Raw genomic sequence first — 18,700 nt, 5'->3', positions numbered from 1 at the left:
CTGGAAGCTTAGTCTCCACCCCCAGAGACAGATGCAAGAGGTTTGAGTCCGGGCTAAGACAGAGTCTGAGAATGCAAGTTGTGGGTTTGGACATCAGAATTTTTACGAATTGATCTCACAAGCCTTGGAATTAGAAAGGATAGAATCGAAGGGCGGTGAGGAAGGGTTCACAAGAGAAATCGAAAAAGACAAGGGGAAAAATCAGTTGAACAGAGTTCTGGTGCTACCTCTGGAAAGAGAAAGAAGTTTAGTGGACCCAGCAGGGGTCGGGGTGGAAGATTTAGTAGAGGCAGATTTTCCGGACAGAGACCCCCTAGGTCTGGCCAGCAGTCAAGCAGGGGTTCACAGTCTGCCCGCCCCTGTGAGACTTGTGGCAAGATTCATGGGGGGGAGTGTTATTGGGCCACTGGAGCCTGTTTTAACTGTGGAGGCAAGGGTCATTTAGCAAGAGACTGTACTAATGCTCCGAGATATGGTCGGCTCCTACTACCGCGAGGATCTATTCGAGTCCTGCTCCCGCAGGTTCACGATCGGTTAGCGGAGGAAGAGGCAGAGGTAGAGGCACCGCTCAGCGATCGGGCACAGTTGGTCAATCAGCACAAGGAAGTGCTTCAACCAGAATCTACGCAATGAAACAGCGAGAAGAGGCTGAGACTTCTGATGTGGTAGCTGGTACATTCTCTATCTCTGATCAAGAAGTATTTGTATTGTTTGATCCGGGTTCAACCCATTCATATGTTAGTGCTAGCATAGTTTGTTCACTTGCTGTTCCATGTGTGCAAATGGGTTTTGAAGTGCTAGTTACTAGTCCGTTATGACAAGAGGTCCGGTCAATGAATCTATAGAGACTGTCCTTTGGTGATCCAAGGACATGTTTTCCTATCGACTTGATTGAAATGCCCTTTAGAGAGTATGATATCATCTTGGGCATGGATTGGTTAGCCGTGCATCATGCTATGATTGACGTAGGCGAAGAAGATCACTTTTGGTCTCCTTTGTATGGTGATGTGGTAATACACGGGAGAGGCATTTATCGCCATCAAACATCATTTAATTTGCACTAGCCGTAAGGATGATTAAAAAGGGTGTGAAGCATACTTGGCACATGTGATAGACACCCGGTGGGAGTCCGGCACTAAGGGACATCCCTACGGTATGTGACTTTCCGGATGTATTTCTGATGAATTGCGTGATTACCTCGAGAAGAGAGGTGCAGTTTGAAATTAATGTTATGCCTGGTGTGGACCCAATCTCCATAACGCTATATAGAATGGCACCTGCAGAATTGAAAGAGTTGAAAGTGCAATTGCAAGAGTTGCTTGACAAGGGCTTTATCCGCCCTAGTGTGTCACCTTGGGGAGCGCCAGATTGTTTGTAAAGAAGAAGGATGGCACTCTCGGTTATGCATTGATTATCGGCGATTGAATAAGGTGACAATAAAGAATAGATATCCATTACCCGCATTGATGACTTGTTTGATCGGTTGAGGGGTGCGGTATGTTCTCCAAAATTGACACGAGATCGAGTTATTATCGCCTAAAAGTACAAGAGCAAAGTATTTCTAAATCGCCTTGAGAACCCGCTATGGCCATTATGAGTTCTTGGTCATGCCATTCGGGTTAACTAATGCTCATTTGCTTTTATGGATCGATGAACACTATTTTCGCACCATACCTCGACCGGTTTGTTGTGGTATTCATAGATGATATATTGGTCTATTCGAGGAATGCGAGAAGAGCATGATAGACATCTGCAGTTATCTGCAGACTTTGAGAGAGAAAGCGACTATATGCCAAATTGTCGAAGTGTGAATTTTGGTGAAAGAAATATCTTTTTGGGGCATGTAGTATCGAAGAGGGCATTAAGGTAGATCCAAGTAAGATTAAAGTGTCCTTAATTGGAGGCCACCGAAATGTCATAGAGATTCGTAGTTTTCTGGGTTTAGCTGGATACTACCGTAGATTTGTGAAGGGATTTTCCATGTTGGCATCTCCATTGACCAAGCTGCGTAGAAAAGAAGTAAAATTTCAGAGGACGGATAAATGCCAGCAGAGTTTTTATTAATTGAAGAGATGTTTGGTCAAGCTCAGTCCTAACTTTACCTACTCGGGTAAGAGTACACGCTTATAGTGATGCTTCTCACAATGGGTTATGTTGAGTGTTGATAAAAGATAGAAATGTAATTGACTATGAATAAAGCCAGCTAAAACTGCATGAGAGGAATAATAAAACACATGATTAGTAGATTTCAGATATTGTGTTTGCTCTTAATATCTGGAGACATTATTTGTATGGGGAGAAATATTATATCTACACATATCATAAGAGTTTGAAGTATTTGGGCACCCAGAAGAGTTGAATTAGAGACAGAGGAGATGGTTAGAGTTGATAAAGACTATGATTGTCTGATAGAGTATCAGCCATGTAAAGCTTATTTTGTGGCTGTCGACTTAAGTCGTAAGAATATTGCAAATATACAAGTTACTCCTTTGTCTTTGGTACATGAGTTGAGATCATTACATGCCAGTTTAGAGATTAATGATGATGGGCAAACAGCAATTGCATGGCATGTACAACCAGTGTTGGTTGATCAGATTAGAATGGCTGTTCAGAATGATCAGAAGTATCGTGTGATGGAAGAAGTCCAGCAGGCAAGAAACCGTAATTCTCAATCGGAGATGATGGTCTCATTGCTACACAGGCGTAATGTGTGTTCCTAATGATGTTGATTTAAGTCAGATCATTTTGAAGGAATCTCATGAGTATCCTTTGCCATGCACCACAGTGGCACAAAAATGTATAGGGGCTAAAGGAGCATTCTTGGTGGATGGGTATGAAGAGAGATGTGGCGAGTTTGTGTCCAAATGCCTAACTTGTCGCAAGTAAAGCAGAGCATCAAGTACCCACTGGTTGTTACATCCACTACCGATGCAGTGGAAATGGGAGAGAATAACGATGGATTTTGTGATGAGACTTCCGAGGACACAGAAGAGTCATGATGCAGTTTGGGTCATTGTTGACAGACTGACTAAATCTGCTCATTTTCTGCCAGTTCGGATGGACTACAGTTTAGAAAGATTGGCTAGGTTGTACATTGATGAGATTGTGAGACTACATGGAGTGCCAGTATCCATCGTGTCAGACAGAGATCCTAGGTTCACTTCTAGATTCTGGGGTAGTCTTCAGAGAGCCCTAGGAACTAGATTGAACTTCAAGATCGCATTCCACCCACGCATGGATGGCCATCGAGAGGGTAATTCAGATCTTGGAGGACATGCTACGGGTTTGTGTGATTGAGTTTGAGGGTAGTTGGGATACACACTTGCCTTTGATTGAGTTTGCTTATAACAACAGCTATCAATCAAGCATTGGGATGCCTCCATATGAAGCTTTGTATGGCAGGAAATGTAGAACCCCGTTGTGTTGGGATGATGTGGGTGAAAGAAAAATGATTGGACCCGAAATTGTTCAACAGACTGAAGAGAAAATCAGGGTGATCCGAGATCGACTTAAGACTGCATCAGACCGTCAGAAGTCCTACATTGATCTGAAAAGAAGGGATATTGAGTATGCAGTGGGTGAGAAAGTTTTCCTCAAGGTTTCTCCTTGGAAGAGAATTATGAGATTCGGTAGAAAGGGGAAACTGAGTCCTCGTTTTATCGGGCCATATGAGGTTCTGGAAAGAGTGGGTCCTTTGGCATATCGGTTGGCACTACCTCCAGAGTTGGAGAAGATACATAATGTCTTCCATGTGTCTATGTTGAGGAGGTACCGATCAGACCCATCTCATGTACTACCAGTAGAAGAAATAGAAGTAAATCCAGACCTCACATATGAAGAAGAACCCATAAAGATTCTGGCTTATGAGGTGAAGCAGCTACGGAATAAGCAGATACCATTGGTAAAAGTGCTGTGGAACCATCATTCGGGCCAAGAAGCTACTTGGGAACGAGAGGAGGACATGAGGAGACAACATCCACAGCTGTTCAGAGATTGATACCAGGTAAAATTTCGAGACGAAATTTATTTAAGGGGGGGAGAATTGTAACACCCCTATTGGTATAGCCTGGTATATTTCACTGTTCCGGTGACCGGTGTCGGTCCGGACAATTAATGGGATTAGGGCCACACTTAAGACAATTTGAGAAGCCATAAACACAAATAATTAGTAATGTTTAATTAGTTAACTATAAATAAGAAAAACAGAACATAAGAGGTTAAAGCAGAGAGTCACAATGATGAGTGACCTCCTGAACGATCGAAGTCGTTTTAAACTCAAATTTCAACCGTAAAAGTGACGGTCCTTAGGACCCTTATGAACACAATGGAAAAGAGAAAATCACGAAAAGAACTGTTAAGTCGGTCAAATAATTAGGTCGTGAGCGGAAGAAATATTGGATTATTTGCAAACCGATGAAGCCGCGAGGGCAATTTGGTCAATTGACCCGAGAGTGACTCGACATAATCACAAATAAACTCGGAGAAAAGAAAATTTCGGAATCGACAATAGAATTAAAGAACTAATAGAAAAATAAATAGAAAAAAAAAAGAAAAGGAAAGAAGTTAGAAAAGTCAAAGGTGATGTCATAAAAGAATTAATAAATTGAATTAATTAATTTGGATTTAAGGGTCTTCCATAAGCAAAATAGATAAAAGAAAAGAAAAGAAAAAAAAAAAAATTTTTGATTACTTCATTCCCGTCACTCTTTCTCCCTCATTTCTCTCATTTCCCTTTCCACCATTAACACCCATTTCAAGCTTTCAAAAGCTTGATTTTATTTTATAAACTCCCTAACTCCTTTAAGTAAGTCTTGTTCTTGGACTTTGACAAGCATCTTGACAACAAAAGAGGAGGAAAGAAAGAAGATTTGAAAAGGGAGAAATTCAACAAAAGAGGTTAGTGGTTAGTTTTTAATATTATGTTTAAATTCATAATTAAGTAGTTGAATTACACTAGAAATTGTGGAAAAATACAATGAAATAAATTGTTGAAGGACCAAACCTAAATTTTAGTCAACTAGGGTTTGAGGATGTGTATGCATGAACTTGGTGAATTTAAAGGTGTATGTGAGCTTATTGGTGTTGAATGATTAGCATTAAAACAATTAAGTGTGATTAATTACAATAATTAGATGAATTAGGGTTTGGAGGCCTAGGGTTTGAGGCAAATTTTGGAGAAATACATAAATGGCATGTTTGACCTATTGTGAAGTGAAATAGTGGTCAATTATGACCAAATGAATTGTGTGGGAATGGTAGGAAATTAAACCAAATTCGTAGGTCAATGGTCATCTTCTGGCAGCATGACCAAACCCACTGAAGGACCAAAACTCAAATTTTACAAGTCCAATTGATATGCCACCAATTGGAGATGAAAATAGACATAAAAGAGCACAATTTTCATTAAGGAACCATTGCCAAAAACTGACCAAAACTTGGTGAAACAATTGACCAAAGTGAGTTGATAGCAGGCTGCCACTGCACTAAACTGACCAAATGAACAGTGTGGTCATAACTTGAGCTAGGTAGGTCAAATTGACCTGAAATTTTACCAGCAATTAGATATGATATAGACCTAAAACTTTCATGAAGAACACCAACCCAAATTATGCCATTAACTCATTCAAATCATTGAGCAAAGTTAAAATTTCTGTACTGAAATTCTGCAGATTTTTAGTTGAGCAGCAATGTTTGGATAGCTATAACTCTCTCTAGAAAACTCGGATTTAGGCGATTCTTGAACCGATGGAAACCTAAGACATAGTACAACATTTCATATGAAGAAAGTGAGACCAAATTATGAACTTAACTTGATCAAATAATAGACCAAAGTTGGACCAAAAACCTGCCAGCACCTAAATTGCGGTATGAGCGATTGCGTGAACAGTAAACTTATTTTGGCCATAACTTGAGCTACAAAACTCCGATTGAGGTGATCCAAAAATGAGAATACACTTAAGACAATAAGGAACATTTTCTATGAAGGAAGTTTTGTCAAATTCCAACAGTAAATCAACCAATGGAATAGTGCAACTTCGGAAACCAAAACCGAAAATTGGCAATTTTGCCAAAATGACCTAAGCTTTAAACAAATGACGAAAACCAACAAGTTTGGTGACCAAAATGTGGTATGTGGGTGAAGTTGGAGTTCCCATACCTATTAAGCCTTAGAAAGTCAATAATTTGACTTGAATAGTGCAGTGAATAGTAACCCGAAACACAAAATTTCGAGAACGTCGAATTTAACACGTTAGAGTTAGGTAAATGTGAAGCTAAGTTTATTTTGAATTTATTTTAAGTTCTAGTACTGAAACATTGTAAAATTGTGTGTTTCAGTTGAAAAGAATATCGGGAAGGAACCCGAGGAACCGAGTCGAGGCTAAAGGATGACTCGTTTGAGGTTTGTGCACAATATTACTATGCTTTAAAAAAAAATTCATTGATTAAATGAATGAAATATGCATATTATTGTTGCTTTGAATTGTTGAAAGTATTGTGACCTTATTTATGATGTTTTGATTCAAATTGTGAAATTTATTGTGTATATTTGAAATGACAATGTTTAGCAAATTGTTAAGATAAGTTTTAAAACCACAGTATCATGACCATATGTTTGGACACCTCACTAGCACGACTAGTGGGGGTAATTAGTTTCGAATTTTGATTCCTTCTCTGGAGAAGTGTTGAGGTGTGCCAGTAGAAGAGGATGTGAATGGATATCCATATAGTTGAGCTAGCTAGCCTTGTGACATGATTTCTCTTAGCCTCTGGCTATTGAGATTCTATTTGTTTCGAATGGCATGATTTAAGCTGGGTTTTATGAAATGTGTTTTGATACTTTGAAATAAACTTGGTTTACATGTAAAATCTTACAATGCATGATTGTATTTAATTTTCATGTTTAGTCAAATTTTTGAATGAATGTGCTTTAAGTTTTGCATAAAGATTATTTTAGTATATTGTGCACTTGAGTCTTAGTACTCGTGATAGCTTTATTGTCATGAGATATAGAGATTAGAGGAGCAAAGTGATCGAGTCACGAGGTATGTGAAGTCATCACTTGAAGTCTTGGATATAATTTATACCCTAATCTAAATATTTCTTTTGATGTATATATTGCACATAAATGTATGGACATGTACATGGGTCTTGAGCAGCTTGTACAAAGTTTGTATAAAAGTTGTAATAAATTTTAGTTTGGACTTCCTGAATGTAAATTTTAGTATGATGAATATATAAATTGTTTATCTTGAATGGAATACGAATAAATGATATTGATGGACAGTATTTTGAAGAAATTATTGAACTTGTGAATTTGAGAAATTGATTGAGATTGAGTTTGAAATTGAAGTAGTGGTTGAGAAAAACTTTTAGAAGTGCTTTTTACAGGTATTCGAAGAACTGTTTTCTCAAAATACAGAGGAAACTCTGTCAAAATTTTTATAAAATTTGCGGAAAACTAAAATGGCCAAAAATATTAATTAGTTTTAATTTCAACTAAATGTTTTAAATACTTATTTGAAATGCTCACCACTTGTCAAAGATAAGAAAATTGTTTTAAAATCCCTTGTAGGGTACTTAATGAGTTATCGGTAGGTGAAGTTCGGTAGTTCATTAGGTATTCTACGGGATCATGTTATGCCTTACAGAGGGGTAAGGTGTGACAAATAATATGCGTTGGTTGATTTCTTTAAGGTAAAATTATTATTTAGATTTAATTTATATGTATTCAAAATATAAATATATATGATTTATATATTTAATTAGTGAGTTTTATTATATGTTTTGTATTTTTAAGTCTATAATAAATTAGGTTTAAATGGAAAAAATCTTTTCTTAAAAAATATTTGATCATTTATAAATAATAATCATTAACTATTATTATTGGCGTATAAATTTACTTTTTAAATACATACTAAAATTTAAAAATAATATTATATTTTTTTGCCTTAATAAATTATAAAATTAAAACACTATATTTTAAAAAATAAAATATTGTAAAAAAATATCGGTTACTATTTCACTCTTAATTTTTTTAATATAATAATGAATCATTAATGTAAAAAAAATTACTGGTATTAAGCTTAAATATTCATAAGTTATTCTTATGACGATTAGGTCTAAATATAAATAAATTAGTATTTTATTCTTTTAAAAAAATTTATTAAGATTAATTGCTTTAAATTTTTAAAAATTTATGAATTATGCGGGAAAATCTCAAATTTGAAGTTTTAAAAATTAATTGTTACTAGAAAAATTGTTAAAGAAACTAGTATTGAACCAAATATCATAATCTTTGTCAAAATAATTGTTATATAGTTTAGAAATAAAATAAAATTTGTTTTAAAAATATTTTTTCCTCTGAAAATTTACTTTTTCATGTTTAATAGTATTATGATTTTTATCAACATACTATAAATCATTATAATTTATACTCGATGCTATTGTGAACTCTCATATCACTTTTATCAGATAACCTATGACTTGTACATAGAAAAAAAAATGAAATTAACAATCTAATAACAACTACTCCAATGCTCAACTTAGAAATGATCTAAGATCAAAGATTTCAGAGTAATGGAATGGTGATTTACTGATAGATGTAAAACATACTTTATCTAACTACCTTTGTCTCTTTATAATATTTCATTATAGCCGTTGGCATCATTTGCGGTGAATGATAATCGATTCCAAACACCATGCTCATTGAGTATATTGTTTCGTGATTTTAGCCGCAGACATCTCTTCTCATTTTAGTTATATTTGGCCAAAGCTCGAATTGTGAGTGTCGAGCTCGAGCGACAGGCTCTAATTGAGTGCTGAGGCTCGTTAAAAGCTCTCAGTTAGTCATCGAGCTTCGACGGTCTTTGATAAAATCTGGATAAGCTGTGGCTCGTTTTACCAATTTTGGGTAAAGTCACTTGTCACACCTTACCTTTCCATAAGGCGTAATATGATTTCGTAGTATACTTAATGAATTACCGAACTTCACCTACCGGTAACTCATTAAATATACTACAAGGAATTTTAAATCAATTTCCATTTCCTTTTCAAGTGGTGAATAATTTTGAATAGGTATTAAAAATCTTTAATTGAAATTTAGTCATAATTCAAAATTTTAATTAATTTAAACTCTTCGCAAATTTTTCATAAAATTCGACAGAGTGTCATCTATAGTTTGAAAACAGCTCTTTAAAAACCTGTGAAAAAAACTTTCAATATTTTATTTATCCACAACTCCAGTAATTTCAATATCCTTCCACAATTCAACACAAGTAACTCAGTGCACAATCAAACACAATTTGACTTAAATCAACACTGAAACATTTCATTTCATTTTCACCAATTCCATTATAAGGAAAATAATTTATCATTCACTAAACTTAGAAAGAATTTTAAATATTTGCATTCATCGGAGTACTAAAATTAGTATTATAAAACTTTATAAGTAAATAAAATCTCAAACTAATATTATAATAATTTGTATTTGATTACATTCAAAAATAATATTACAAAAGGGTTTATACAACTGCTCGAATGAAATTATATACATATAATTACATGATTATATCAAAATCTAATGTATAGGGATATACCTATAATACACTAAAAATTTATTTTTCATACGTTTTCAAGTCACAACCTTTAGTGATCTCACTCAGCTGCTTTATCCTTACTTTCACCTGCGACAGCATACAAAATTATCGCTAAACGGTAAACTCAATGGTGCACAACTATAATTTAAAATGTAACACAATATACATTGACAAAATTATAATAAAGAATTTGAAAATCTTTAAATTCATCATAATTCCTAATATCAAAATGAGAGCTTCCAATAATATCAATCCTTTGTTTAAATGACCTTGAACAATAATCTCAATTTATCAAATCATAATTGGACATTTAAAATAATCCCATCAATTTATGGAAATAAATAGTAAATTTCACTAAATAAGGAAGAACATAAGAAGAATAGAGATCAACTAAATTAATTAATCTCTTTTAAAACCATTATGCACAAATCTCATTTTAAAATCACCATTGCTTACTTTCCAAAAACCATTCTTAATCTCACTAACTATGCAGGACTAATCCGTAAGGGTCATCTTTAAAGTGATTCTCACTCCCTATGGTCGGGGAGATCGAATCGTGCATATTCCATTCATAACACCATAACAATTAAATTTGCGAAAGGGCCATCTCCAATTTAGATCTATCATCTGATAAGAGGAATATCTAATCATCAATGTGCACGTACCATGGTAATCAAAATAAAGCTAACACCATTGTCTCCTCAACAAATGAGGGACGGGTAATAACCATGTCGAGCATTTGAAGTGAGATATCAAAATAATATCATAAAATTCATTGCCCCTTTTTGTGAGCATAAACTCATAATACAACTCATTTTCAATGCCAATTTCAATAATCGATACTTTCCATGCCAATCACGATTCAAAGTATAATATTCTATTTCCTATGCAAATCGCATTTCAATCACAATTTTCCAAAGCCAATTTTATTCAATCCACAACAATACTCAATAATTATTGAAATCAAATCATAACTTAATAAACATAAATCACAAAGAATTAAAATCATTTAATCATTCAAAAAAAAATATAAGACATTTATAAATTAAAACTAGTTATGCACAAATCTCTTTATCTAATCTAATTTTTCCTCTTTCTTTGAGTAGCTCTTCTTCAATTGAAACACAAAATTTTAAAGTGTTTCAATACCCCTTCAATTATTTTTAGGAATTAATCCAATAATAATTTCATTTTTTCCTACTAAATTTACCTATTAGGTCTTATAAGATGAATTCTTGTATTTATGGTTATGGGGTTACTATTTATTACACTATTCAAGTCAAAATGTTGATTTTTTCATCTTTAATAGGTATATTAACCCTAATTGCACCCACATACCATATTTTGGGTGTCAAATTTGTTGGCATTGATTGCTACTCTAAATTCAAAGCTTTCTAAGAGAAATTGTAATTTTTTTAAGTTTTGGGTCACTGTTTTCTACTATTACATTGGTCTTGCTACAGTGAAAATTTGGCTAAATGTCCATCACCAAAGTTATTCCTGTTAGTAGTATATCCTAGAGCATATCATTTAATATGTATCTTGTACATGTTTTATTAATAAAATGCATTTTTACTTTTCCGTTTACATAATATATTTATGTGTAATAGAAAAGGTCCATTGATATTTTGTTAGAAATTCTATTCTTAAGTTGTTAAGAATATGAGTGACAGTATTTCTAGTACAAAGTATCATAAATTGGTTCACAATCCAGGATACTTCACAATAAAGACATGACTCATCCAGAAAGATTGTAATCATGTTTGTTCCCAAGTTATTTACATGAGATGTAAATAAGATAGAATGGTGAGTCTCATGCCATATAACAAATATGATAGGCACTTATGCATGATAAGTAGGCCGAACTAGTGACATTTATGACAAGCACATGGAGTTTACTCTTGTCAATGTATTGTCATAAATCATATCAATGCATGTAATCTTTAGACCTGAGATAGCACAGTTATCTTGTATATAGGTGATTTGAGTTTTATACTTCTTTCATACTTGTACTGTGTATGGGCATATGGGCATGTGTTGGCTCCTACTAGTTATATATGGAAGTAGGTGTTGATCAAGATATAATCTGTTACCCTAAGTAAATAAGGATAAAATGTTATGTTCATTTAATTGTTCTTGATATTTCAAGTTCTTGGCCAAGACAGATAGATTTAATCAGAAAAGAGTTTCTGATGAGAAAATCTTTTTAATCAAGAATTAAAATTAAAAGAGAACATAATATTTATAGCAAATGGAGTTTGACATAAACCATGACTCCAGCTCGAATTGGGATTTTGTAACAGAGAGATTCTAGTGCATGGTAACATATGATTATAGGTTCATTAAAGGTAAACCTTATTACTGATTGGGTGGCCATGATATGCTATGCTAGGTGTTAACCATGGTCTATGAGGTACATGAAATGATTTAGAGAAATTATTTATGGTAAGAAAAAGTTCTTATGATATGAAGAGTTGATATCATATCTCATTGCCAATTAGTGATGAGCCTAGTGAGTCACACACATACACAAGTAATCACCAAGTTAAATGTAATTTTAATTAATTAGTTAAAGAGTTTAATTGATTAATTAAATAGGTTTGGTTTGCAATTAGATTACAAAGTCCCTAGCATGGCTTGAAACCAAATCTAGGTTATTAGATGTATAGTATAAGTTAAATTTATATTTAAAGTGTTTAAATATGAATTTAATTATGAAAAATTAATTAATAGAGATTAATTAATTAATTTATATTTGATATAAATTAATTAGAAGAAAAGAAATAATTATTTTGGGTTAAGAGCTCAAAATTAAGACACATGGATATTTTGGTCATTCTACAGGGTGATGGCACCATGAGATGATGACACATGGCACTACACATAAGCTTACCATTTATCTTTTAATCATGTAAGATGATCAAAGTCAAGATTAAATCTAAGTTTGACACTTGGCACAATGTAATTGGGTCAATTAAACTAAGAGCTAATCAAAAGATGACATGTGGCAAGGGTTTTAAGTGATGACCTAGCTATATAAGGGAAAGGATGAAAGAACAAAATAACAAGCTGTTGTTCTTTCATATGTGCCACCACCCAAAGAGACCTCTTCCTCTCATCTTTTTCATCTCTCATCAATTCAAAGAGAATTGCCAACATTCTCTTGAATTAAAATTGCTAGAAATCATTTCTAGTGTCCTGTATACATGTATAACATCTCTAAAGGCAAAACCTTAATTTCTAATTGATTGGAAAGGCTTGAGAAGTTGTTAAGGGGCTGCCATTGGTGATTTTGGTATGGACAAGCTAGAGGGACAACATCTGGTGTCCTAAGTGCTTCCCAAAGGTACCAAACACAACTACAGTGCATGAAAAGGTTAGTGCACTTGTTTTTTATTTAATCTAGGGTTCTAATGAATTAATCTATTAATTCTAAAATCTTAAATGGCAAATGTAGATCCAAAAAACATATTAAAAGTATTTTAATATGCTGTTTAACATTGAAATCAAATAGATAAATAATGAATCTTGCATGATGCATGAGACTTTAAAAAAAAATTTTGAATTCAATGATCTAAACTTATGTTTTTCATGTTTCCGCTCCTTCAATTGGTATCAGAGCCACTATATTTGCCATTTAGATTATTTAATATATTATTTAATTGTGTGATTTTATTATGAGATGATTGATTCATTGCTAGTTGCAAGGAATAGGTGGCGGCATATTGATGAACACCATTGGTGCGCATGGTTTGATGCATTCAACCATGAGCATGGCTTTTGGGCTTGAATGTGGGCTTTGTTTCAAGGCCCATAATTAGGCCCATGACTGATTAAAGTGTTTAATTAGGAGTTTTAATAACACAATTAAATTTTGATTCAAATATGAATTTTTAAATTTGTTTGAATTTGATTCAAATCTGAATTTTTAAATTTGTTTGAATCATATTCAAATCTGGATTTTTAAGTTGAATATGAGATATTCAATTTAATTTAAGTATGTATGTTTTATTTAATCGTTAAATAGTGATATGCATGAAGGATGATCATGGACAATAAAAGATCAATGTGATTGGATTTATTTCTTTTATGTTTCTTTGGTTTGTAAATTAATTAATTTATTTTAATTTATTTTAGTGGCATGTATTATAAAGGTTGTAATATTTTTTTGAGTTGTAATTTCATTTATTTGGCTCTTGTAAATTCACCTTGGTATGCCAATGATTACTATGTAATTGGATTGCAAGAAGATCAAGGAGGTCAAGAGCATTGGTGGGACCAGTGGGAGGAATTCAAGATCAAGTGTTGATTATGTACTCCTTCAGCAACTCTTGTAATATGAATGAATGAAATGCACCTAGGAATGCCCTGATTCAATTCTTGGTGGCTCAGAATTGAATCCCTTAGAAAGTCCATGATCATACCATATTTATTGTTTATCCATGAATGCATGAGATGTATGGGATTGTATGCAAGTATACGATATATGCATGCTAAATGGATAATGGGCAAAGTGAGACCTTAATAGTAATTAGGACGATCACAAAATCTTCCAAATAAATGATTAAGTTGAAAATGGTATAATTAAAGTAATTATAACATGAGCCCTCCATTGAGGCAATTATTTTAAAAAATTTTAAATACTTACAAAAGATGCAATTAGTTTAAGAGATTTTCTTAAGAATAATTGTTAAGCATGAGATGTTGTAAATATGTAAATGATTTGGTGCCCAATAATGGATGTGCCTGAGGACATTAAAATTATTTGCATAATTACTGGCTCAATGGGATCAACTTAGCTAATGCAAGATAAGTCAATAATGGATGTGCCTGAGATTTTGAGCATTAGGGGCTAGGTAAAGGATTGAACCTCACATGAGATGTGATGGGCAAGGAGTTGCTCACTTATAGTTTATTGTAATTCTAATAATGGATGTGCCTAAGGATGAACAATAAGATTATAAGAATTCAATCACCCACTAGAAATCCATCCAACTAGGATTTCCGTTTTCTACTTTGGAAGTGTAGGATTTGCTAAGTTAGTGGGAGGACCAATTTGATTAAAAGACCATAATCATTTTGGTTAAATACATGATATATTTACTAATTAATCTGGTTATTTTTTGCAGTTAATTTTCTTATAATAATGAGCACACCACAACCACCACCATCCAATATCCTTGCAGGCATACTTGATCGCAATAGGTTGACAAGACCTAATTTATCTGATTGGCTAGGAAATTTAAAACTTGTCCTAAACCTTGAACATATAGGATATGTTCTAGACTCAAATGTTCATGGTCCCTTACCTCCAGAGGCCACTTAAAAGGAACATGAAACTTTGGACAAGTGGAAGGAGCATGATATGAGAGCCAAGTGTTACATGCTTGCTTCTATGAGTAATGAGTTACAGAAGCAACATGAGAACATGTAGAGTGCGAGTGAGATCCTCTTTCACCTACAAGATTTGTATGGTGAGCACAAGAAGAATGCTAGGTATGAGATATCTAGACAGCTATTCCGCACGAGGATGTCTGAGGGACAAAATGTTAGGGATCATGTCCACAAGATGATTCGGCTGATTGAGCAGCTGGAATATCTTGACTTTAATATGGATTTTCAACTGCAAACGGATTTGATCCTTCAGTCCCTTCCTGAGTCATTTGGGAATTTTCTGACAAATTTCCATATGACTAAACAGGAATGTACCTTGGCTGGTTTACTCAACATGCTGGTTATTGCCCAAAAGAATATGTCGGGCAATAAAGGAAAAGAGGTAGCTTTGATTGCATCTTTTTCTGCTAGAAATTCCAACAAGAAAAAGGGTAATAAGAAAAAGAAATCTCAAATTTCTGGTCCTTCCAAGAAAATAGCTAAACAGAAAGGGAAGACTAAAGCTGATGGAGGCAAAGGAAAGTGTTTCCACTACCAGCAGGATGGGCACTGGAAAAGGAACTGCCCAGAGTATCTTGCTTCTCTGAAGGACAAGAAGGATATACCTTCAGAAGGTATGTCCATATCTTGTTATTTAGATTCTGATGATACTCATAGTTCATCTACAGCTTGGGTTTTAAATACTGGTGCCAGTTCTCACATTTCTTATGATATGCAAGAACTAACAAACAGTAGCAGCTTGCGTTCTCGAGATGTTAGACTTCGGATTGGCGATGGCTCAACTGTTGAAGTTTTAACCATAGGATCTAAATCTTTTTATATGTCTGGACATGTTTTGTGTTTGGAAAAGATTTTTAATGTACCTTATGCTTTTACGAACATTATTTCTATATCTAGTTTGACTAGAAATGGCTATGAATTTCAGTTCATAGATGATGTTTGCAATATTTATTTTGAAAATAAATATGTTGGTTCGGATTATATGAATGATAGTCTTTATTATTTGGATAATAATGACAAACACAAATTGAATGCAAGTGATCTAAATAAATGTAATGCCATGGTGAAAATCAACTCAACTTCAAAATATATTTGGCACTTAAGATTAGGTCATGTTGCAGAAGATAGGATTGCAAAACTGGAGAAAATGGGGATTCTATCCTCATTGGGTTCTGAACCTACTCCAACTTGTGAATCCTGCTTTCAAGGCAAAATGACCAGATCACCCTGTGTTGGACAAGGGCTAAGAGCTAAAAATATTTTGGAGCTAATACATAGTGATATATATGATCCATTTAAAGAAATGGCTAGAGGCAGTTTTCATTATTTTATTACCTTTACTGGTGATAAATCAAGGTTTGGGTATTTTTATTTGATGAAATACAAACATAAATCCTTTGAAAAGTTCAAAGAATTTAAATCTAAAGTAGAAAATCAAACAAGAAAAAGTATTAAAGCTCTTCGATCAGATCGTGGAGGTGAATACTTGAGTACTGAATTTGATGAATACTTGAAAGAGCATGGCATTGTTTCCAGCTGACTCCTCCAGGAACACCACAGTTGAATGGTGTATCTGAAAGGAGAAATCGTACTCTATTGGATATGTTACGTAGTATGATGAGTTATACTGATATGCCAATCTCCTTTTGGGGATTTGCATTAGAATCAGCTTTGCATGTTCTGAATAGGATTCCATCAAAATCAGCATCTTTCACACCTTATGAGATATGGCATGGAAGAAAACTAAGTCTTAAGCATGTTAAGATTTGGGGTTATCCAGCTTATATCAAAAAGCTGAATACTGATAAATTGGAAACCAGATCAGAAAAAGGGTCGATTTGTTGGATATCCAAACGATAGTTTTGGATATTATTTTTATTTGCCTACATTATAAAATGTTGTGGTAAGTAGAGATGCCACATTTCTTGAATAACAGTTTATTCAAGAAGGAGGCAAAGGAAGGCAAATAGAGTTAGAATTGGAGAATTCTGACTAACCAACAGATCAGATGGATATAGATCCATCTAGTCAACCTACACCTATTGATGAAACATCTATAGTTGTTCCTCGTAGATCAACCAGGGTATCTCACCCGTCAATGAGATATGGTTTCCTTCAGAAAGAAGAACAAGAGTTGTCTGCTCATGAAGAAGTGGATCATGGAGATGATCCACTTACCTATGAAGAAGCTATATCAGATATAGAATCTTCAAAATGGATTGATCCTATGAAATCCGAGATTAATTCAATGTATAAGAATCAAGTTTGGGATCTTGTTGACCCACTTGAAGGTATTGTACCTATAGAGAACAAATGGGTTTTCAAGAAGAAAATTGGTTTTGATGGAAAGGTAGAGACCTATAAAGCAAGGCTAGTAGCGAAAGGGTTTCGCCAAAGGCAAGGAATCGACTATGAGCAGATTTTCTCGCCTGTTGCCATGCTTAAATCATTTAGGATTCTATTAGCAATAGCTGCATACTATGATTATGAGATTTCGTAGATGGATGTCAAAACGGCTTTTCTTAATGGATACATTGAAGAAAATATTTTCATGGAACAATCTAAGGGTTTTGAATCCCAAAATAGTTCCAAAGTGCGCAAGCTAAAGTGATCCATTTATGAGTTAAAACAAGTTTTGAGGAGTTGGAACATCCGTTTTGATGAAGCCATTAAGTCATTTGGTTTTATCAAAAATGAGAATGAGCCATGTGTATATAAAAAGGTTAGTGATAGTGCTTTCACTTTTCTTGTCTTATATATGGATGACATTTTGTTGATAGGCAATGACACAGGTATGTTGACAACTATAAATGAATGGTTATCAAATACATTCTCCATGAAAGACTTAGAGGAGGCAACCTATATTCTTGGGATTCGCATCTATAGAGATAGAGTGAAAAGAATAATTGATTTATCCCAAAGTCTATACTTGGAAAAGGTGTTAAAGAGGTTTAACATGCTTGATTCAAAGAGTGGATTATTACCAGTGAGACATGGTATCCACCTTTCTAAAGAGATGTCTCCAAAGACACCTGAAGAAAGAGATAAAATGACCAGGATTCCATATGTTTCGGCTATTGGAAGTTTGATGTATGCAATGTTGTGTACTAGGCCGGATATCGCATATGCTGTTAGTTTGACTAGCAGGTATCAATCCAATCCAGGTTTGAAATACTGGATAGCTGTCAAAAATATTCTTAAGTACTTGAGAGGAACTAAGGATTTATTCTTGATTTATGGAGGTGGTGACTTGCAATTGGATGGTTATACTGATTCTGATTTCCAATCAGATATCGATGATAGAAAATCTACCTTTGGATTTGTGTTCATTTGTAATGGAGGTGTAGTCAGTTGGAAGAGTTCCAAACAGAGTACGACTGCAGATTCCACTATCGAGGCCGAGTACATTGCTGCATTAGATGCTATAAAAGAGACTATTTGGATAGTAGAAACCCCGGTCTTACCAGAAATCCAAACACATAGAAAGGCACTACCACATTATCAGAGAGATAGTTGGGCGAGGCGAAGTAGCCATGCTGAAAATAGCATCAGCTGAAAATCCAGTTGATCCATTCACGAAGCCTATGTCACAAACTCAGTTAGACCGACATCTTGAGAAGATGGGTCTAAGGTATTGTAATGAATAGCTCTAGTGCTAGTGGGAGATTGTTTTATTAATAAAAGGAATTTTCACTTTTCTGTTTACATAA

The sequence above is a fragment of the Hevea brasiliensis genome, chromosome 16 (genome assembly GCF_030052815.1).
Source record: "Hevea brasiliensis isolate MT/VB/25A 57/8 chromosome 16, ASM3005281v1, whole genome shotgun sequence".
Classification (NCBI taxonomy): Eukaryota; Viridiplantae; Streptophyta; class Magnoliopsida; order Malpighiales; family Euphorbiaceae; genus Hevea; species Hevea brasiliensis.
Note: the sequence above shows the minus strand (reverse complement) of the source record.